The sequence below is a fragment of the Delphinapterus leucas genome, chromosome 16, assembly GCF_059928025.1.
Source record: "Delphinapterus leucas isolate spDelLeu-1000000601 "Yukka" chromosome 16, BTC_Dleu_Yukka2, whole genome shotgun sequence".
Taxonomy (NCBI): domain Eukaryota; kingdom Metazoa; phylum Chordata; class Mammalia; order Artiodactyla; family Monodontidae; genus Delphinapterus; species Delphinapterus leucas.
In genome coordinates this window covers 67485909-67510427 of record NC_143144.1, presented here as the reverse complement: position 1 = coordinate 67510427, position 24519 = coordinate 67485909, and the positions used below count along the sequence as shown (strand labels likewise).

At 37.4% G+C, this 24519-nt stretch overlaps 1 protein-coding gene across 5 annotated transcripts in view; it reads right to left on the bottom strand.

Annotated features, from left to right (window-relative positions):
* Positions 1–24519, bottom strand: part of ADD3 (adducin 3) — a 122465-nt gene that overhangs the window by 38924 nt on the left and 59022 nt on the right. Inside the window, exon 2 of one of the 5 annotated variants that reach the window (XM_089898154.1) lies at positions 16492–18293. The exons of 3 other annotated variants lie outside the window; for them this stretch is intronic. The gene's annotated coding sequence lies outside the window, so the exon portion shown is untranslated. Of the gene's footprint in view, positions 1–9683; positions 9795–16491; positions 18294–24519 lie in introns of those variants that run through there. One more of the 5 variants, XM_022568805.2, reaches the window with a different exon arrangement.

The following is a 24519-nucleotide window of genomic DNA, read 5'->3' as shown; positions in this document are numbered from 1 at the left end:
CACTTTCTAAGTGCCCAAACGGAAGAAGATTTAATTATCCCACAAAGCACTAGGATCTCATTGCTATAACGGCTACTGATTCTATGAGAGCTCTCTTGGAATTTTTCAGACTAGATTCAAGGAACACATTTTACTGATGAGAGGAAACTATAATCAGAGGTGTTGAGTAATTTTTCTAAAGCTACAATTTTTCTAAAGCTCAAGTATCAGATATTGCTATAAAATCATAATAATGACATTTATTAGTATTACCATATCATTCACAGACTGCCCCATGGCCATAATGTACCCTCAAATGAAATATAAGAAAAAAACAAGGCCCACCACACACAGTTTATGCAGGTAATTTATAAATAGTATTGACTGAGAAGAATAGGCTATAAGGAAAGCCTAAAAATCCTAGTGCTTCTAAATAGACTTAATGTTATGATTGTCTTTCTGTCTAGCATGCACAGAAAAGTAGATGTACAAATGAAGTAGTTGTATAGTGGTGGTTTGCATGACTTAAATACCTAAGGAATACACTTTCTTTAAGTAACTAGATTTTTAAAGATTAAGAAGTATCTACTAACATATTACCAGTAAATTAAGGATCTGTCCTTTCACTTAAATTCTTTGAAGGCTTTGAAGCAAAAATTAAGAGAACAACCAGTCCAAATCTCTTGTTTTCTAGATTAGATAACTAATGAAAGAGGTCTTCACACAGAGACATGCCCAATATCATACACCTAACATCATCAGGGTGATCTAAGTTCTCCTAGCTCTTTATGCAACACAATATTGCCTCCTCATAATTGGCCTTCTTTTCTATCAGTACTTAGCAAACCAGATAAATAAGATACATAAGGACAAGGAGTATTAGGACATGGGCAGACCAAGAAGCTTAATGAAGTAGGCAAAGGTGAGTAGTATCATAAAACATCATGGAACATTCCACAAAATTTTGAGTTCCAAACAAAGAGGAACTAAATACATGCAGGGTAAGGGCCCTTAAACTGGTTCAAGTCCATCTGAAAACACCACCACATGGGCAATGATCAGTATGTTGGAAGTCGTAACTGTTAATCTAGCAGATAACTGCTATGTCTTAGTTAGAAGTTATCAGAATGACATTGACTGTGCCCTGGGTAACAGTAAATTATGTTCAAGTTTACATTTTTATCTCTAAAGTTAATTTAGCATCATTTTGAAAAGAGTTGAGGGCCTTTAACTATTTATAATGAAACAAATCAACCCTCAGAAAAAGATTATGTTCGCAATAATTCCACTGTACAGATTAAAAAAACTGAGATTTAATCATTTGCCTCGGACTACCAAATATTCTTCACCAAACAAGGAATTATTCATGGTTATAGATCTTAATTAGGTGTGGAAGAGTTGACCAAAAAAGATGGAACGGCTCAAAGGACTGTTATTTCCTAGTATACACAGCTATTACAAACTTAATTACTGTCTTTCTTTACTGGGGCACCTGAAAATATATTATAGGATCACAATATTCAGCACCAAAACAGAAATGGTAAATATTATCAAAGTAGTAAAATAAAAAAATCTTGTATGGCTACCAAACTGGTATAAATGTGAAAATTTAACTCTCTGTGGTCTATTGCCAGAATCCTAAAATTGATCCAAATGGTCCTTAAATTTCTGAATACTTTTTTTTCTCTTCTGAAATGACTTCTGTTGAGTATATCTTTAAAATAAAACTATAAACTCTAAGCTTCAATACAAAAGTCTAGGAAAAAATGAATCTATAGTTGATTAGCAAAAGATACCATTAATCTGGGCCTGAGTCAAAAATGCAACTTAACTCAAAAAACTAAAAGTAGAATAACAGGGCTTCCCTGCTGGTGCAGTGGTTGAGAGTCTGCCTGCCAACGCAGGGGACATGGGTTTGAGCCCTGGTCCGGGAGGATCCCTCATGCCACGGAGCAACTAGGCCCGGGCGCCACAACTACTGAGCCTGTGCTCTAAAGCCGGTGAGCCACAACTACTGAGCCCATGTGCCACAACTACTGAAGCCCATGCGCCATACTCCGCAACAAGAGAATCCACCGCATTGAGAAGCCCACGCACTGCAACGAAGAGTAGCCCCCGCTTGCCACAACTAGAGAAAGCCTGCGTGCAGCAATGAAGACCCAACGCAGCCAAAAAAAAAAAAAAGGTAGAATACCATGTGATCCAGCAATTCCACTCCTGGGTATATATCCAGAAAAACGAAAACACTAACTTGAAAAGACACATGCACCCCAATGTTCATAGCAGCACTATTTATAATAGCCATGATATGGAAGCAACCCAAGTGCCCAGCAACAGACAAATGAATAAAGAAGATGTGGTGTATATATATATATACAATGAAATATTACTCAGCCATAAGAAAAAATGAAATTCTGCCGTTCGCAGCAATGTGGATGGACCTAGAGAATATTATGCTTAGTGAAATAAGTAAGACAGAGAAAGACAAATACTGTGTGATAACACTTGTATGTGGAATCTAAAAAAATACAAATGTATATGCAAAACAGAAACATACTCAGATATAGAAAACAAACTAGTGATTACCAAAGGGGAGAGGGAAGAGGAGAGGAGCAAATTAGGGGAATGGGATTAAGAGATATAAACTGCTATGTATAAAATAAACAACAAGGATGTATTGTACAGCACAGGGAATTATAGCCATTATCTTCTAATAACTTTTAATGGAGTATAATCTGTAAAAATAGGGAATCACTATGTTCTACACCTGAAATTAATATAATATTGTAAATCAACTATACTTCAATAAAAAAAAATCTGACAAAGTCAAGGAAAAAATGCCAACAATAATAAAACAAGCTAGTAACAGTAACAGCAACCCTTTATGTTTCTCAGGGTCTTGTACTTTTAATGGAAGTTGATAGCTGGCTCAGCATTTACTAAAAAAACAGATATAAGAAAAGTATCAACTGGAGGGCACAGCTATGAGAGCATTTTGGTCTCAAACTGTTTTAATAATAAAAGCAATGCTGCTAATTAACATAAACTACTTTAGCAAACATGAAAAATACATCCTGTGCTAGTATAATTGGAACGTAGTAGTAGTTCAGTATAACCATAACACACGTTGTTTAAGTAGGTGCTTGCTAGGTCACACTGAGCAGGGTGATCCAAAGACCAAAGGCATTCACTGCTGGATAAGGCAGAAAATGAATCTAACTTCTTTCTCACTAAGGTATCAGTAGTTGATGAAGAATATTTTATTGATCAACACTACCTGTTGCAAGGAACAGAGAGCTTGACTTCTGTACGTGAAGAGTAGGGGCTGGGGAGAAGAGAGTCAGTCACTTGCTTAGACATTGGTAGGAATGGAAATAATGTTCACCGGTAACTTGGAAAAAACTTTCATTATAAATAGGTCAAATTTACCAGTTGTAATGGCCATGCGAGGGACAGAGTTATAAACTTGAAAACATGTACAAGAAGTTCAGAAGAAGTGTATTTTCTTGAAGCCTAAACTCAATCACTTTTTAGACTTAGCTCAAATTGTTCCCAACGTGAATCATTCGGAAAAGCAAAGACTGATTTTATATATATATATATATATATACATACATATATATATATATATATATATCTTATAAAATGATGAGTAAAACAATCAACCAGAGAGAGAGGCAATCTCTCAAGTATCCTGCAGAATCCAAAAACACGTGGCCTCAGTGCCTTTACCCTCCTTTCTACAAAACATGATGAACGTTCTGTATATATTCCCTTAGTCATCATTTGTCTTCAACATGGAGTGTATTGGAAATGGTTGGGAAAAAACCAAAAGGTGGGGTATTTTGGTTTTTGTTTTTTTCCCCCTAAGAGAAAGTTGACAGAGACCAGTGGATTGATTACTCAGATGTGCCTCCAAGACATTTAGTTTCTGTTATTATGTCCCCTGGTATCAGTGAAAAATTTTAAATTGAAATCCAGGAAACTATCCTGAACTTGACAGCTCATGATAAATGAGAGGTTTAAACAAGTGGAATTAGTGGAGATTATGATTTTTAAAGAAAGATTCATTGCTCTCAATTTCTGGAGATACCTTAAATCGTTGGCTCTTTACTATTTAGTAGTCCTGGAAAAAAGCTTTTTTTAAAAAAAAAAATTACATGTGCAACATTGAGCTTGAAAAATTTAAAGGCATTGCTTTTGACATTTTCTTGAGAGCAATGTTTGAGGAAAAATCACTCTTACCTATTACTGCATGTCTACTCTGAAACCTCAGGAAACTTCTTCCAAAGTGAGTATCAGAATACAAGTAATATAGAAAACTTAACTCCCTCAAATTCCAATCTTACATATACCTATTTTTCAAAATTTCTGAACTCAAGAAATTCTAGTTCCTCATTCTGAAGAAATGCAAATGATCCTACAAAAGTTCATTATTAAAAATGAGTTGAGTTTTCAAATCAAAACATTCACCCAAAAGGCTGGTCTAGAAAACTGATTTGTTATAGTGGATGGTACTTCTAATGGTCCATTCCTAACGTGATTGTTGTGACCAGTGAGGGACAGTAGGGAGGCTGGCACAAAAAATATGAGGCAAAGCTCCTTATGTTAAAAATTGGAGGAAAATATACAAAAAAATCTTAAAGAACACAAGGTATGAGTACGTTCCAAGAGTTCATTTTGATCTACTATCAGGTATCCCAACTAAAGACTTCTGGCTTTCATGATTATAACTTATAAAATACAGCTGCAAAAGCCAATCCAAAAGCTGTAGGTAACTCTTTACTGCAAAGAAGTCATTTGAAGGAGTTCCTACCTCTAGATTTGGCTGGTAAGGAGGATTTCAAGATCATCACAACCTCATCTGTTTTCTTTCTATGGAAAGTCTAATACTGAGTCATGAAAATGCAATTTTATTAAGCATAGGTAATAGTACTTGAAAATTATTTCCAAAAATACTGGTCATAACCCACCATTTAAAACTCTGATAACAGTTTTAAGTGGAAATCCATGCAAAGAGATGTTTATCAACCTTGAAAATCTGTTTTTATAATAAAAAAACTGTTTTTGGGAAACTAGCTTTTTCAAATGAATTATCCTTTAAATCTGAAGTTTGATATTACATCCTGTACTGGGGTTGAATAGTGTCCCCTAAAATTCATATCATTACCTCAGAATATGACCTTATTTGAAAATAGGCTCTTGGGACTTCCTTGGCGGCACAGCGGTTAAGAATCTGCCTGCCAATGCAGGGGACATGGGTTCGAGCCCTGGTCCGGGAAGATCCCACATGCCGCGGAGCAACTAAACCCATGCGCCACAACTACTGAGGCTGCACTCTAGAGCCCACGAGCCACAACTACTGAAGCCCATGTGCCTGGGGTCTGTGCTCTGCAACAAGAGAAGCCACCGCAATGAGAAGCCCACACACTGCAATGAAGAGTAGCCCCAGCTCGCCACAACTAAGAGTAAAGCCTGTGCGCAGCAACGAAGACCCAACGCAGCCAAAAATAAATAAATAAATATATTTTTTTAAAAAAAGAAGAAAATAGTGTCTTAATTTGTAATTAAATTAAGATGAGGTCATATTGGATTATGGTAGGCCCTAAATCTGATGACTAGTGTCTTTATAAGAGAAAAGTAAGAGAGAGGTGGATACAGAGACACACAAGGGAAAAAGCCATGTGATGATGGACAGAGGCACAGACTGACCTGACGCAGCCACAAGCCTAGGAACACCAAGGATTGCTACCAACTACCAGTAGCTGGGAGAGAGACAAAACAGATTTTCCTCAGGGCAGCCAAAAGAAACCAACCCTGCTGACACCCTAATTTTGGACTTCTGGACTCAAGAACTGTACGAGAATAAATTTCTGTTGTCTTCAGTCACTCATTTTGTGGTACTTTGTTATGGTAGCCCTAGAAAACTAATATACATACTGTTCCAATGGAATTTCCATCTTAATAATACCTATTTTAGGAGGCATTTCACCATCACAGCAGTGTAGATAGATAGCACACCTTTGCAAAATCAAAGTCAGCTCTTTGGGAATAACAGAAATCAAAATAGCAACCCGAATGACATTAAAAAAATAAATTTATTTATTTTTGGCTGCATTGCGTCTTCTTTGCTGTGCATGGGCTTTCCCTAGTTGCAGTGAGTGGGGGCTACTCTTTGTTGCAGTGCACGAGCTTCTCACTGCAGTGGCCTATCTTGTTCCCGAGCACAGGCTCTAAGCCAGTGGACTTCAGTAGTTGTGGCTTGTGGGCTCTAGAGCACAGGCTCAGTAGTTGTGGCGCACGGGCTTAGTTGCTCTGCAGCATGTGGGATCCTACCGGACCAGGGCTCGAACCTGTGTCCCCTGCACTGGCAGGCAGATTCTTAACCACTGCGCCACCAGGGAAGACTCCCGAATGACACTTGATATACCATTTGATATACGTAAGGGCAACGCAACATAGATGTCTTGCACAATGGTATGACTTTTGCAAACTATTACCATGTTAGATCAAGAAACAATGTTTCCAAGAAAATATGAAGATGATATGAATGTTCTTGTCACATCAGATTCTGAACAGAAATTTCTTTGTAAAACTCCATGAAGATTCACAATGAACATCAACCACAAATTAAAGATGCAGTGGGCTCTACTGGTTCTATCATAGTTGAAACACTTAAAGCAGTTATCAAATTTTAAAATATTCCAGTCTGATGGAATGTCTTTTCATTAAGCAAGAGTGGATTTAAAAAGCCATTCACTCTGTTTATCAGGTTTCTTGCCATGTGTACATACAAGCTGCATTTCTGCCCTTCTCCCCACATTAGGGACCACTAAACCCTAGCCTGCAGATTCAGCATCATGCCAGGCTCTGGGCCCCCAGGATTATGAGAAACCTTAAGAAACTAGTTTAGCAGCTCAGCATCAAGTTAGTCTTGCTGCTGTTGCTCCCATTCTGATGTCTGACTTTCACTTTAGCAATACTTTTATCTGATTGTTAATAATCAAACTCTGCTAATCTCTTAGCCACTCCACTCACTCTAAAGCAGCCTAAATCCTTTTCTTGTTTTTCTATCCGGTAACTCCAAATACTTTCAAAACTGAAGATCTATGCCTGAACCCTCTTTCCCAGGTCTCAGTCTTAGACCCTTCTATCCGTTTCTACCATTCCCTAAGGTAACCTGATGGCTCACACCCTGGCTTACAGTAGGGGATTTCTGATGCCATGCAAACTTCCCTGGTATTAATTCCCCATCTAGGCTTCTACCAATTGCCACCCTTTGCCAAAACACCCTGTTCCTATGCACTGCCTACAGGCCAGGGTTTGAAACCTACTGCCCAACCTCCCTGACAGTCCATACACCTGGGCTTTTTCCTACTGCCTGTTGCTAGGAATCTGCCCTGTCCTCAAGGGTCTGCCTGGATTCCAAATCTTTGTCAGGCATTCAGCCACTCCGACTCTGTTACTGACACCATCCTTCTTAGTAATTTAGCTTTTGTGTTTTTCTATTAAACAAATTACATCAGAATTTTTAAAAACACAATTTTTGATGAAAGTATGTTTTTATGGGGAGAGAGGATTAATGGCCAGTAGTCAACATTTCCTGAGCATCTACTATTACCTAACATTGTTTTAAGAAGGCAGCATGTTTTAACTCATTTAATCCTCATAATAACCTTAGACAGGTAGGTGCTATTACCATACTCATTTTACAGACAAAGAAACAGCATTACAGAAGTTACGTGTACAAGGTCACATACCAATATGTGTGCAGCTATGATATAAATTCAAGTAGATGGGCTCCAGAACCTGTGTTCTTAACCACTACACTATATTGCATCTCTACCTTCTGCTACCCTATCCCCATCCCTAAACTCCAATGATGTTTTCAAATTTTAAGTCATTTCAAATTTATACCTGTTAAGATCCTCCAGTAAATGTTTCCAACTCCTCCCCTACCCAGCCCCAAATCTAAGTTCCCAACTCTAATGTGAACTCTTTGAAAAGATACATGTTTTCATAGGCTGTATTTTCTTACGATGAAGTTTACTTGAATGTAAAAGCATGAAGTACAGGGTGTGACACTCAGGAATTTGATGATTAAATCAGTAATAAATAAGTAAAATCCCCTGGCCATTCATCAAATTTCATCTTCTACGAAGTGTAATCTAAATTACAACTATAATTGTGAGCTTTAGAAAGAGGTGAGGGGAGTCCTCTGGATCCTACTACGTAGATTATATATGCCCCATTATTTCATCTAGAACTGTGTTGGACATTTACTGCCATACAGGTTTGTCGATTCATTTAAAGAGGTCTAGGCTCTGACCTGGTATAAAATAAGATTTAGCCTTGCAAAGTAGGCCTAGTCAATATAAATAACAATCCTGAAAATGTGAGCAGACATTTTGATATTTTATGACAATTCGTATAAGAGAAACGAGATCGAGATTCTTTTCTGACATGAATAGTGAGGAGACTGAAGATAATAAAGAGACAACCACCCAAGCCTCTAATCCACAGCTGGAAACTGGTCTTAATAAAAAGTAAAAAAAAATCTGAAAGAAGACCTAAAAAGGCTAACTGTCCAATTCACGCGAAAAGAGAAAGCATTAAAAGAACTCATTGTTTAATTTATGGAGGAAAGTTTATCAAAAACAGCAGGCTGAAAAATACCTTTGTAAGAATAACAGAGAAACAAAACATTTATAAGTCCATATAACAACTCTTCCAAGAAATAAATACTGCCTTCCTTAATATTATCTAATTACAGCCAAAAGAGGAATAGCATCTTTAGAATTTAAAGGTGTTAGAGCTTAATAGGATATAAGGTATTATTTACATCTAGTACTACCCCTCATTTCTCCACGTGAAGAAACAGGTCCCAGGAGAGAATCTGACTTGTCCAAGTCCCTCACTTTATCTTACTCAAGATTTTTCATATTATCTAGAGCAGCATATGATACATAGAATGTAGATCATATGATCTATCAATGTAAGAAAAGATTTAAATATGAACTACATTAAAAAAATTCCTTTAACTAAAGGTTTTGGCAATAAACTAATTTCAAAAGCTACTGTACGTTAAATAAAATGTTAACTTTCATGAAAAAGGAAAATCACCTAATGCCTCAAGTACCGGTTTCTTGATTTTAAGGGGTTTGTAGGTATGCATTCAGAGTTAAAAACACACAAAACAAATTTTCTTAACGTGTGCTTTCATAAGAATTTAGAGTCATTTATACCATTTTAAAATAATGAGAACACTTCTCTGTTAAGCTTTCATGGTAATTCACTAGAGAGAGTAAATTTTATGACTCAGCTTTTTGTGCTCACTCACACATGCCTGAATGGTCCACTTAAATTGCTTGCTATATTTTAAATTCAGGCCTGGAGTAGGATTCTTGTTTCTCTGAGGCTCACAAAGACTAGACTCACAGCTTAGTTCTACAGTGCCTATTTAGCTGGACTTAAAGCCTACATCAAGTAGTTTATTGTCAAAAGAAAAAAGCAATCTTCATGGAGCTTAGTAACTTAAGCAGCTCTCCAGAGTTTGGTAAATATTTTGTGTCTACTTTTTATCTCTATTGTCAAGGAAGGGTTCTATAGAGTGGTGAAGTATTATTTTACACATCTAAAAGGTACTATGGATACTACAATCCTTCAGGTTCATGGTTACAACTGAGAAGCACAAAGCCACCTACCATAATTTTCCAAACACACAATTTTCTTAGTCATTCCCAAGGTTTTCTGTTTGTTTTTTAAGCATCCTGGAGTCCCATCTTAATCAGTCTGGAGTTTTTAAAATTCAGGCTCTGAAAATAGCATGGAAAAGGCTTTTAAGTATACCCCACAGACTGAGAGGAAAATGATGACCCTCCCAAACAGAAGCCATTTCTCTAACTAATGCTTTGCTCACCTTATTTCTCACACACTTGGACTGTTTTCCCTGCTCACCTCCATCCATTCAAGTCTTCCACACTTTGTGGTGTGTTCAAAAACCAACTCCTTCCACGATGGCTTCCCAATCTCCTCTATCAGAATTAGCCCCCCCACCCCTCTTAGTGTTCCCAAAGCACTTTGTCATAGTCTGTGTTGCTTTTGAATTATCTGAGTATGTCTTTCTGCCCCAGTATCTGGGCCAACATCTTTTTCCTTTCTTCACTGTCTACTAACAGTAATACTCAATAAGGGTTTATTAAACTGAGTGAGGTGAGTAGGGCTATTGACTCATAATATCCCATTCTCTACTCTTAGAGTAAACTAGGGCAGAGAATCTACAGCAACTCTTGAAAAGTGGGCTAATCATGGTTTGATCAGAATGGCCAGCTACCCAAGATGGTTGAGGTAATGAAAAAGTAATCACAAAATAGTATGAAGGTATAAAAAGAGCAATTAAAAAAAATCTATACCTACTGCTGTGTTCTGAGACCAGATACAAATGGTGCTACAAAATGTCATCTTAAAATAAACAAAAAACTACTTATCCAGTCAATCAGTAAACACTAATACAGCTGTTAGGTGAAGAATATAAAGAGATATAAAGCACAGATCTAGGTTCTGCCCTTAAAGACTTCCCAGTTTTAACTATTAAGAACTAAAATTCTCTACTAAAATTCTCTATTGACCTCATGGAAAGAAAACTGATAATAAAAAAACAGTTTATGGGACTTCCCTGGTGGCACAGTGGTTAAGAATCTGCCTGCAAATGCAGGGGCCACAGGTTCAAGCCCTGGTCTGGGAAGATCCCACATTCCGCAGAGCAACTAAGCCCGTGCACTACAACTACTGAGCCTGCGCTCTAGAGCCCGCAAGCCACAACTACTGAGCCCACACGCCACAACTACTGAAGCCCGTGCACCTAGAGCCCATGCTCCTCAACAAGAGAGCCCACTGCAATGAGAAACCCACGCCCGACAACAAAGAGTAGCCCCCGCTCACCGCAACTAGGGAAAGCCCGTGCACAGCAACCAAGACCCAACACAGCCATAAATAAATAAACAAAATTATTTAAAAAACAGTTCATGATAAATGCTAAATGAAAGATAAATATAAGATATCCAAGAGTTGTTGAGGATTGCTGATAAACAGAATTATGGATTAAGATAGTAAGGGAAGATTTCAATGAAGAGGTAAGGTCTGAGTTTCACGACGTATAAAATGAGGTGGTTCGAAATAGATGACCTCTGGGCTTACCTTCCAAATCTGAAATTTTATTGTAGTCTTATCACATAATTATATCAATAATAGTGACTTGATATTAACTAACAACCCCCTGAATAGAGTTTTCTTCTTAATCATTATGAAAGTAACAGCTTTTAAAAAGCTGTCAGTCCTCAAGTAAGCAGTTTTATCGAATCATTTTAAATATAAATATCCAAAACTGAATGTGATATATCTCACAGGAAGGTTTGGTATTTTGTAAGAGAACTTGAGTTGGAGGCTTTTTTTCTTTATACCAGTTTCTTGGTGTGGCTTCCAAAATTCAAAACAGGCTTTTAAGTACACACTTTTTCATACCCAAAAGTTGTATTTGAAATCATTTAAATTATTCTTGTCTCTCTGTGGATAGGAAGTGAATAGAGTAAACCTGCAAAAGTTCATCACCACTATTAAAGCACTTTTTTCTTTGTTCTTTTTGACTGTCATGGCTTTTGTACCCAGCAGTTACTGATGATCAAATGTATTCTGAAGTTCAGCCAAAGTTTTTTTTTTTTTTCTTTTTTTTTTTAGGGCAACACTCAAAACAAAGCAAATATTGGCTTAGTTATGACACTTGTTGTTCTAATACATTAATAGCCTATTGTCCACTGTGGTTGTCTCAACAAGATAATACATTGAAAAACAGCGTTTCCTGATAGGAAGTGAATTCCCACTGTGTGTCACAGGACCCTAGCCAAAAGCTGGGCTCTAAAGGAGAAAAAGCAGTCCCTTCTGAGATTGCATACATAACAGACCAGAGTAACGATTAGACATTTTCTTCCCTCTTGTTTAAAAAGGCTTTCTGCTTCAGCTCAAACTACAGTCTATTTGACTGATTTTGCTATCATAGGACTGTTTTTCTAAAATGGTTTCAAATATTTTAGACAAAGTTTGTTCAACATCCTGTAGGCAGCAGTATCCTGCATATTTCTGACTCTAGAGAATTTCCTCAGTCGTAAATGCCACAATGGATAAGGTAACATGACAAAGAAGATATTGGGATGTGTCATAAAGACACAGTGTGACCATTTTCAAGCTTAGTTTCATACAAGCAATTGTTTAAGCCATTATAATATACGAGGTACAATAATTGCAACGGTACGCAAAAATTGGGGCTCAATTAATCCACACATCACAAATGTGTTTATTTCATTTAGAATTTGATTAGTGAGAAACTGATGTCACTAGCAGATCCACACACAGAAGAGTAACTGATACTGCCCTAACAAGGCATTAGTACCCCTTTTTAAATACTGAAAATGTACTTTTTTTCCATCTATTTTCACAGACTCAAACTTGGAGAACTTTCTCTGCCCAGTTCCACTTACCAGTGGATACTGGAAAACTCCAACAATAGAAGAACTAGGAACAGTTGTCATTTTGGTACATTCCAGTGAGACTGTCTCTGTCATCTAGGTACTCCCACCCTTTAATGCAGTGCTTGCCTCTTAGAAGGTCCTCAACACATTTTGCTAAACTGAACTATGTCAAACAATTGATATGAAAATTAACACAGAATTCTAGCATTATTTGGATAACAAATAATCTCTCGGGTTTTAGGGAAGTATACTTATTCAAGGTATGTCAAGCCTTCTGCTAAGAAGCTACGGTCACCAGCATGAAAACACACAGACTCCCCTACCTCCAGGCCAAGAAAATGTCTTTTTTTCTTCCTATTGTAATTATATAAATCAAACGATAAATTCGTATTCCATGTTGCTTTCAGGATAGTTGTCGTTTGATGGAATTATAACAATAAAATGGTGAAACAGGTAATGTTAAACAACCTACATGTGATGCAGCAAAAATTCCTGCTTCGGTTACTTTATAACTTTGCTGTGTAACTTGATAACTTTGCTGGCAGGGTGGTAGTGCACAGTTCACCTCTAAGGCTGCTTCCTCAGCACCAAGTCAGAAAACTTTAGCTATGTCAAGCAACATCAATTTTAGCATTCAGTGAAACAGAGAGATGGATTAGAGGGCTAGAATGTGAAAACAATTTAAACAAGGGGACTGAAGCCAAGTTTCAAAGCCCTCAGGATTAACTCTGAATGGCTGGATTCATTGAAAATTACAAAGATCCATTTTAAAAACAAACATCACCTCAGAATCTTCTCCTCAAGTATTCAAGCTTGATAAAAAGATTTGCTTTTACTTCTGGAATGGATTTTATACTTTTGAAAGTGATTTTTTAGAAAAGGAGAGTTTATGTAAAATATAGTATAATATTTAACTTCTCTCTCTCTCTCTTTTTTTCCACATTCTTAAACTTTCAAATAGCTCAGGCCATATGGCAGGTCAAACAAATTACAGACCACACAATATACACAAAAGATGTTTTTAATTTAAATAACAGAAACTTCATACAATTTGGGCTATATAGCTTAAGTCAATATTAAAAATAATACTATGTAACTATTACAGCTGGAAGGGACATTAAAACTCATCTATTCCAATCTTTCATTTTATACTCAATAGATGGTAAAACTGAGGATCAAGGGGGTTAAGTGACAGGCTCACAATCTCACACTCCAGTTACCAGACTTTGAACACAATGTTATTTCATTAATCTGCTGAAAAATGACTCCTAGGGCAGTCTTACCCACTCATGAATGGCTGGGACAGTGGGGCCTACTTTTGGTGTTCTAGCCAGAGGAAGAGAAGTTGGTGAGGGGTTTTTCCATTTCCACACAGCACTATCACCCCTTTCCAGTAGCACCTAGGTTCTGGGCTCTGTCCCAAAATGGAGGTAGGAGGGAAGGCTGATAGCCTAAGTATATCTGATGGGGAGAAAGGGAACAACTTGGAAATAATCCAGATACCTATCAAAAGATGAATGATTAAAAAAATTATAGTATACCCATCCATACACTGAAGTACCATACAACCATTAAAAAGAATGAGGCAGATACATAATGGTGTGTGTAGTATAATTTTATTTGGATTTTTGAAAAAGATGTCCACTCATATTCACAGAAATTTTCCGGAAAAATAGAGAAGAAACTCCCCACTGGGGCACAGCGTTCAAAGATTAGGGTAAGAAAGAGACGTTTTGTCATATGCCCTTTATATTGTTTCATCTTTTTACCATGTGCATTCTTTAAGTTATAAAATTAATACTTTTTAGAAGTACATTAAAGCAGAGAAGGGAACTTCTCTAGAGCCCTGGGAAAACCCTGAGGAAGACAAAGATGGGGTCTATCAAGGGTAATTTGATACTCTGTATCTAATCTATGTGACACACAGTTTATTTCTCTAGAAAAGACTTCCTAACCCTTTTCATGTCACTTTAGTTTTCACTAATACAGTGTGCATAAATAAAATTTGTATAGCACACTGGAGTAAAGAGGAGGGGGTTTGGGAGCAGCCATATGATAGGGCTAAGTAAAAAAAAAACCCACTCCATTTTCTCTGTATTACATAATTATTACAAGAAAAAAATAAGATAGAGTATTATTAGATATTGGCTATTGACTTTCTACAAAATTTCCCAATAAAAATCTATCTAGAAAATCTTCTAATTTCAGTATTTAACAGCAAACTAGTTGGCAAGCTTTGCTCTGGAGCAACTATAAAAGTCTAGGAGTAACTATATTCTCCTAGAGTTCAAAGGGACAGTAGAGGTCATCTAGCTCAGTGGATTGAAACACATTTTAAAAAAATAAACCAGAACAGAAAATATAGCAGTATGTTTTTTGCACTGTTAAGAGAAATTTATTTTAGAGATTAAGTGGCGTGTCTGTGGTACATGTATTGGGTCGTGACACAAAATATATTAAAAAAAAAAAAAGATTGAAAGCCACTTACCCAAGGCTATACAACTAATAATTGTACACTGAGTATAATAGGCAATGTTTAATAAATGTCTACACAACACCTGTGGCAAGAGGTTCACCTAGTTCCTGCTTGAAAATTTATTTTCTTGTTGAGGACATCACTTATATACTAATTCTACTGCTCAGATATTAAACAGTAAATTTCCAAAATTTCTGATATACACAATTTATTTGAAGCAAAGCTTTAGTTTTCATGTCATTTGTAAGAATGATTCTGGGTTAACATCTAAACATTTTTTCTCAAATCTAATACATTCCCTTTAGCATCTCTGGAATAGGCATGAGTCTTTTACCAAGAAAATTAGGGTATTCTAAGCTGGAAAAGGTCTTAGAGAGCTAACCCAAATTCCTAATTTTACAGATGTAGAAACTAGTGTCCAAAGTAAAAGCCTCTTAATTCCCAGGCTAGTGCTTTTTTCTATTATATCAGGCTTTTACTTTATTCTTATATCCTTGTGATGTTAGAAAATAGCTAAACACATTACTACTACCAAAGAGTAGTAGTTCAGCCAAGAGGAAGCTGAAGCAAGGAAATGATAGGAGGTTTAAGTCCAGAAAGGATGACACAATGCCACCCCTGCAAGCTTTACAGAAATCTGCCGTTTTCAACCCGCAGCTTTAGATTTCAACTAAGGCAAATGATTCAACTTGCTTGGACTGAATGGGTGTGTCTGCCCCACAAGGGGACACAATGAACATGCAAGAGAGGAAGACAACAGTACAGACATCACAAAGCACAACCTCTCTCTCAACGTGCCCACTTTGATCAGTGCGTAATCAAACACTTCACAGGCATTTAAAACCCAACTACAAAAAGAACTCCAATATGCGAGAAGGTTAGACCCCACTTGCAAAGAAATATTGCTGAATGTGGACCTCACTGAATAACAATCAATCTCCTATAGTTCAACTTACCGTTCACGTCACAAACTCTAGAAAGAACACAGAGGCACAGACAAGGCACAGAGCAGAACTCTGGGCTGCAGCCTTCCCCAACTCCTCTGACAAATATCCAACAGCAGAAGGACAAAGCATCATTATGACAGAAATAAAGGCTCTTTAGATGCTGCTTTTTTTTAATTCAATGAACCCACTCTTACACACAGAGTTCATGCCACGATGTCTCGAAATACAGTATTGCCAGATTATGCTATTAATGAGTCCAATAAATTCAGTGCAATATTTTTAAGCATTTTTATCTTAAATAATTAGCACATTTGAGAGACTACCAGTATTTTCCTTAGTCAATGTCATCCCCCAAACAATTAAGAACAATTCAGTAAACAGTTCAAGAGGGGTAAAAAGCACACTAACAGGAAAAAATTTAATTGAGTGATAAAGCCACAAGCTCTTAAGTCCCCAAGAAGAATATTGCACATTGCTAGCAGCTGGCACAAAATTAACCATCTATCTTATCTGTGCTTCCCCCTAAGCTGTGAGCTACTGGTATTACAACAGACAATTTTGTACTTACTTATTAAAAAGAATGGAAGCTGCTGCACATATCTTAAGCTGGTTTTTGTGTAGCAATTCTGATGCAATGCTGCCCTAAAAATGAACTTTGTTTTAAACAGTGAGATATCCACACAGTGCGGTTAGAGCAGGGGTGGAGCCCACTCTGGGGGAAACAACACACCCAGGCCGACTTCAGTGAGAGCAAACGGCACGTTAATGTTGCCACAACGTTTTTCAGTGCCTCAGAGTCAAAATTAATTGGGTTAAACCCTCTTCATAGAAATGGGGGGAAAGTTCAGCTTTCCTGCCATGGAATGAAATATAGACATTTCTTTTTCGTGAGGAAAGTAAAGATAAAATGCAAGGTAGATCACGCAGCTCAGCCAACAGAATGTTAGGTGGAAGTGGACTACTGTAAAGGAAGTCCAACCATGCCAACTGCTAAGTTTAGCAACAGCAGCTTCTGCATATCTCAAGGTGTCAGCAACACTGCTCTACAACTTGACTTTGGCCTAGGTGGCCAAGACAGGGGACCTGAACATTATCAAGCATTACTTATCCTTCTCTACCAATGCTCTAGTTCTCCTGGCAATACAGAAACAATAAAAGCATTTTCTTATCAACTAATTAGCAAGAATTGCCTTCAAAAATAAGGGATTTGACTGATGCTTTAATATTGAAATAAACACATAAAAGGGGAAATTATTTTGATGAAAATCATTAATATGAATACTATGCTTTAAAAAATTTGCAATCACCCACTTTTGCAAATAATTCCATAAGTTTTGATTTTTAATTTTTTTCTGATTTATTTCCAAATAAGATATTCAGGAGGATGTATACGTACTGTCTAAAAATCTTTAATAGCGTTTAAAATTTCAGTTATTGAAACTATTATTAAACATCCGATTATTGTTCAAAATGATTTTAATCAATACTACTTTCTGTATGCACATTCAGAGACGCACCAACAGTTACTTTTAACGGAACTCCTATAACCCATGAAATAAAAAAACAGGTTTCTCAGTAGAATACCCAAGCATGTAAAAAATAAGCTATATAATCATTTACATAGAATTTAAAACAAATAATGGAAATAGCTTTGGGAGAAGACTAGGAAAATATTTTTAATGATACATGTTGTCACATTACCCTCTCCAACTGCTACTCCCTCACACTGGAACAATAAATCAGTCTGGAGTATTGAATATTTCAATATTTTGAGAGATGGCCTAGAACACCCTCTTTCAGGATCCTGCGGGTAGGTGCTGACTGATTTCGTCTGTTGTTGGATTATGAGGTCACTCTTGCCATGATAAGTTAACCCATTCCAAAATCCTCCTTTCATAGTCCAAGTGCCTGATATAATTATGTTTTTCATCCATATATACATAATTATGAATTGCCTGCTGCTATCCCTTGCTCTTCCCCACCTAACCCCCAAACTGAACAACTCAAAGGTAGCAGTTGGATATTACATTTGAAGAGTCCCGTCTTGATACTTTCTGGATTTGCACTGCTGGAAATGTCTGTTTTCAAGTCAAACTTCACTTTCACAGCTGCAAAGGAAATGACAAGAGAAGAAAAACACAGCCAATACATATCAGCAATTAATTCCATCCACAACTGCCCAGCTGTTTGTGCATGGAAGAATCAGTCTGTTTCCTTTTGGGGCTTTCACCACTGAAAATTGATACTGCATATTCAGAGACACAAGCTGTTTGTAACATGTCAGGAATGTGCGCAAGATCACACAGAGTTGAAGAGACAAAATGAAATCCAGATCTAGTTTTCTTGGGACTTGCCAGTATTATTTCATAGCTAAGAAAGAAAAGAAAAAGAAACCATAAAAACACCTCCATCACAGAGAGAGGAAAATACACACAAAAAAATTATCCTGTCTGAATATCACCCTACCAATAAGGAGGAAAATCTGCCAATGACATCAGATTTAGTAACAAGAATAGACACTCTGATTTATTGGCATAGACAAGGTGTGACATTGCTCGGAATCCACATGCCCGTAGTACACTAAATCCAGCCAATACTTTCTGGACTACACAGCTGCTTGCCCAATGTGTAGTTAGTCCTCAAAACAAAATCCTTATAAACGTGAAAGTTGTTGGGAACCAATGCTTTCACCAGTCATGCAGAAAAGCAAGTTTTTCTTGGTTAGTTCAGACATTATTTGGCACTTACAAATACCTGCCCGTTTCAGGGATTCAGGTAAATTTACAGATCCAATCTTCTAGTGTAACAGTCGAGTAATCAAATTTCTCCTTTCCTCTCCCATTCAGTTTTGTGGGTTTTAAATAAAAATACTCTCTACTGAGTGCCAGAGACTCATGTGCAACTCAAGAAGTATTCTATCCCCTTCTCTCCCTGCACTCCAACTCCAATTTTATCTCAAAATGTCTGTTTCACTTAAGTCTTGTAAAATGTCATTTTGTTACATTGTATTTTCAAACATACAGTGAGTCAAATAACTTGTGTTTTCAGTATGTAAAATGACTTGTGGTTAATTATTGTCATGAAAGTTAGAGAAAAGAAAAAGATGACATTTTTAGAACAAAATAATTCAAAACATATTTAAGCTATTTTACTGTTTTTTTTTTTATATGAAACTAGGTATCCCATGATTGAATTCATTGTTCTAAGCACCTCCCCTCTCCCCTTTTGCTGCACAAGAGTTCATGTACTCCTAATGCCAGTATATTTTCAAGCACAACTTGGATGGCACACTCAATTTGGGCACCACTAGGGGATAGGGCTTAACCAGTGAAAAGAAGAAAAGCTCTCTGCTGCAAGTATGAGAGAGACATTCTGTAATCTTCAGAATGAAGATGCTCTCAAGTGCCAGAACTCAAACCAGCACAATGAGAAGCTGTCTCCAACTAAAGTGCTGTGAAAGCACGAAGTGTGATTTGTTAAAGAAATAGAAGGCATCTCAAACAAGTGGTAGACTGAAAACAAAGCACAAAACCAAAAAAAGGGTTTTTTCCTTAACAAACACCATCTGATCGAGGATATATCTGGGGTAGGAAAGGGGAGAAGAAAAGTTTAACCTTTGGCTGATGGTGACACTAACTTATAGAAATATGGTATAACTATTAGTGACTCAAACAGCCACAGAGACGAGCTCTGCTTGGCAAACTTCAGCTCTGTGGGACACAGACTAGTTTGAAATGTCTAAGGGAAGGAACTTCCCCACCTACAAGGCTGGCTGAGGAAAGAAAAGGTCTCTCTGAGCTGTTGAAATCAGGTCACTTAAACTCATGATAGTCTAACTAGAGCCTTGGGTAGCATTAACAAAGACCGTTCAGCAGAGGAGGCTGGAGATACGAAATTGTCAGCTCATATTTAAAGTGATTTTTTTCCCTCAACAATTTATTATGATAATATTTAATACTAATATATATGGATTTACTATTTTAGTCTTAAAAATTTTACATATACAGCAAATTTGAAAGAATTTTACAGCAAGCACCATGTATGCACTAGCTAGATTCTATCATTAACACTGTTTTATACTTATTTTATCACGTATCTCTTCAACTACCCATTCCTCTTTCCATCTGTTAATCTATCTCACCTTTCGTGCATTTAAAGTAAATTACAAGCATTAGTATACTTCCCCCAAATACTTCAGCATACATATCATTACCTAGAGTTCAGTCTTTGCTTATCGCTTTTTTCTTTTATGTAAAACGTACATCCGATGAAATACAGAAATGTAAGTGTACACTTGTATAACCCCAACTAATGTCAAAATACAGAACGTTACCTTCACCCCAGAAAAGTTCTCTCATGCCTCTTCCCAGGCAATCCCCTTCTCCCACATTCCCAGAGGCAATCACTATTTTGATCTTAAAAGTGATTTTAAACAACTCCAAGTAGTCATGCCTTCGCAACCTGTGCAGCAGAACATTCTCCACTACATCACATAACTTACACTTGGCTGAACAAAATGATCAGATATGAACCAAATAGATGGAAGGAGCCAAAGAAGAAATCATAAAGTTAAGAGGAAGTGTAGACTCATCTGCTCCAATTACTCAATTTCTTAGGTGAAGGAAACAAAACTTAGAAAGCTTTGGCTGCCTGTACCAGTCATCCAACTACTCAGTAATTTACTGGGTGGGCCTAGTCTAAGGCTTTTAGGCAGCAGCTCTACACTTCATTTTAGGGTGAAGAGAACAAACTTTGGAGATAATGCTGGTTCAGAGGAAGAGCTCAACCACTTACAGGCTATACATCTTAAACAAGTTTTTTGGTTTTGTTTTTTTTAAACTCCTTTGAGTCTCAAGTTTTCTCATCTGCAAAACAAGGAAAAGCTTAATTCATAAAGTTTTATGGATTAAAAGAGATAACATTTGTAAAGTGCCCGGCATATTGTAAATGATCAAAGGAAGGAAACACAGGAAGTGGAGGGAAAATTGACAGTACGAAGCACAGTTCAAGAATATGCACTTTCACATATTGCTTCTAAGTCCTTGTGCTACCCCGACATTTGCTCTCATTTTGCATATACATGCAAAGAAAATAACAGCACTGAGGCAAGCCGTTTTTCACATCTAAAAAAAAAAAACAAAGGCTACTCCTTTTCTGTTTGCGTTTATGACAGAACTGGAGTGGTGGGGGGAGAGGAGCACAGACTTTTGACTTCATAGTGACCATATGTACCTTATATCCTTATCTGTCTTTGTATAAACAGCTCCCTTTTCCTGGACTGATCTTCCTTTTATCCACCAAATGAGAAGGTCCAGTTAAAATCTAACGTGCTTTCCTGATCTACTCAGAACAAATTTAAAGCTCCTTCATCTGTGTTTCCATAACGCTTTAAAGAACAGCATTACAGAACTCCTCATCCCAGCTGGCTGCTTCCATGTGTTTCCCCTACTTGAATGGCAGCGCCTCTGCATCCCAAAGCCTAGCACAGAGCTTAGCACACTGAAACCATCCATAAGTATTTGCTGAATGGATATGCCTGGTTATGGTCAAAGTAGCAAAACAACTAAGTCTGAACACTCACCAAAAAAGGAAAGCAAAGTGCCAGAAAAATGGGGGGCAGGGAGATGATCACAGGGCATATTAAAAGGCATGAAATTTAGAAAAGATTAAAAGCCAATTGTGTGTAAACTTTTGTGTTCTCAAAGAAGTGACTGCCACTAAGCAGCTGAAGTGCCACTGGAATAATTCAGTGTGCTGTGTGTTTTATATACTTATCCCATGCACCACCCACGACAACCCTATCAGGCAGTACTATTACGTTCTTTTTATAGATGAGAATACTGAGACTCAAGGAGGTTAAGCAAATAAGGTCACACAGCTAGTGGCAATGGAGATAAAAAGCAGAGTAGTGATGTTTCATTACAAGTCATTTTCATATTAGGCCTACTTCACACACCGCGTGGGGAGGCTCTGCATTAAAGAAGACCCAAACAGTTGAGGGGCAACCAAATAGTACAAGAGATTCAACAGAGGGAGCAAAAATCAATGGCAGAAAAAAAGGCGTAGACAAAAAACAAACCAAAGCTGTGGTGATAAGAGGCGTGTGACTTCTACGTAGGAGTTATCTTCACAGAACAGCTCGCCACCTGGAGTCATGAAACATAAGCCAGAGATGGCCCTAGAACACGTAGGAGTGCGAAAGAGTAGCTCTTACTCTCGGCATGGTTTTTTTTCCCCCAAACTAATTGTTCTCAGAAGTGATAATACAACATGGATAAAAATGCTGACCATGGTGTTCATGCTTCAGAAGATAATGAGAGCCTCACCAAGTTGATGAAATGAACTCTTGTCTGCAGGCATCTCTGGCTACATTCTGTAGTTTCTCCTTGAGGAATACCCTGGTTTTGCCTCCCTTGCAAAGATGGATTTATGAAGGAAAGCTTCCTAGAAGCCTCCACCTTGAAGTTTAAAGCCTCAAGTCCCACAGCCCTCTGGCTTACCTCCAACATAGCACTCATTACGCTGGCTCACAATTGGCTGTTCATGGATATAGTTCTCACATGTGCTGTGAGAACCTGCAAGGCAGGGTCCCTCAGGACCTAGCACAGGGCAAGTTCAAAAAATATTATGGATGGTAAATGAATAATGTCCTTTGCCTATTTAATATTTGATAGATGGTTATCTGTCAAAAGAGGTAATACAGGATTTAAAGAGGAAGCAAATATAAAAAAGTCATATTATAGAAAAGGTTGGGGATAACTGAGACTTGGTTAATGTTCAAAACAGGTCTTTTTTTTCTGGATTAAAAAGAAATGTATTCAACATAACATACAACGATTGGCGAGTTAAGTCTAACGGAGCTGAGGCTGAAATTCAGTAAAACATTGGGTCTAAAGATTAGGCATGATTCCAATTTAAAACAAAAATTAACCGAACTAGTGAGCTTATATTGTATCTGGAGGTTGCCAAACTCCAAGTGGAAAAACATGTGACTTTGACTCAACTATGGCATAATACTTCCAAAAACAATGCATTTCATTAACCACCTCTTAAAAGATGGCAAAGACTACACGAAAAGAAAAAAAAAACAGCCACAGAAAAAAGTGAAGAATAAATATTTACGTGCTATTAAAAAACGTGCATTCACAAATAATTTTTGCTTTGAGAAAAAGTCCAAAAACAGAACAGATGACAAGCAAAAATAAAATGTAATATGGCCATGCAACATACGAAACATTCATGACACATGCAATTTCTTGTTAAAAGTATTACTTTTGTTTTGATCTGCACCATCTAAGGGTACGGGACTATGCAGCCATTTTTTAATTGTTGCTTTTTCTAAATATGAGGAAAAAACTCTTTAGTTGGAAAAATATGTGTCATATTTCAAATGACTTACCCAGTAAAAAAAGACATACCAAATTTTGGTTTTTAATCTTGGGGCATTTAAGTATTCTCTTCCTTCCAGATTCAAGTACTTAGCTTCAAAGACTGCTAATAAGATAGGTAGGAGGCCAAGCTGACAAATCACAGGATTTACAGGACTAACAATCTTACTTCTCCAAGATCAAGCTCTGGAGCAGGGGTCTAGCATCCGTGGCCTGTTAGGAACCAGGCCTCACAGCAGGGGGTGAGCGGTGGGCGAGTGAGCAAAGCTTCATCTGCTGCTCCCCATCTCTGGCATTACTGCCTGAATCATCCCCCTCCCCCAACCCCAAGGTCCGTGGAAAAATTGTCTTCCAGGAAACCAGCCCCTGGTGCCACAAAGGTTGGGGACTGCTGCTCTAGAGCACGTGCTGCCCATCCATGACAAGAACCACATCCCATCCTCTAAAACTAAAACAGCTTTGAGTCACCAAATCCCATCATAAGCTCTTTCCAAGACAGGGCAAGAGACAGGTTTAGGAATTTTCTCCCCATCTTCACTCCCATTCCTCAATGCCTCAGTGAAAGTATCCATGGATGGTTGGTGGATTTGCCAAATTTCTATTTCCTCAGGCAAACTGACAGCATGATAGGAGGTTTAATTAAAATAAAAACAAACACAAAACCAAAAGTAGCCTATAAACACATCTCTTCTTTGCATCTGGAGACACTTCAGTTTACTGCATCATACTTCCTGCCCCCAAATATTACTAAAGGTGGAGAACATCAACTTGTTCTGTGCCAAATCTATACTATACTGATTTAAATCTACTCTGATTTTAGATTTTAAAAAATTATCTTTAAATTCTAAGTTGGTTAGTCAATTCATCAACTAATTTCTCTACTTTTCTGCTTATATTCATTTATTCTTTGAACAACAACTCATTCAACACCTATCATGTGCTACAACTGAGGAGGTGGTACAGTTGGAGAACGCAAGGCATGAATGAGACATGATCCCTGATTCTAAAATACTAGCAACTTAGTGGGTTCGGGGAGGAAGAAGGGAGAGACAGCTTCTTAAAAATTTATATAGTACACTGTATTATTATAGATGTATTACAAACTCAAAAAGGAGCCAATATGAAAGATTCCTGAGAAGTTACACTGGAGTCTGGTCTTAAAAGGATGAGTAGGTATGAGGGGTAGGGGGCAGACAGGTATGCAAAGC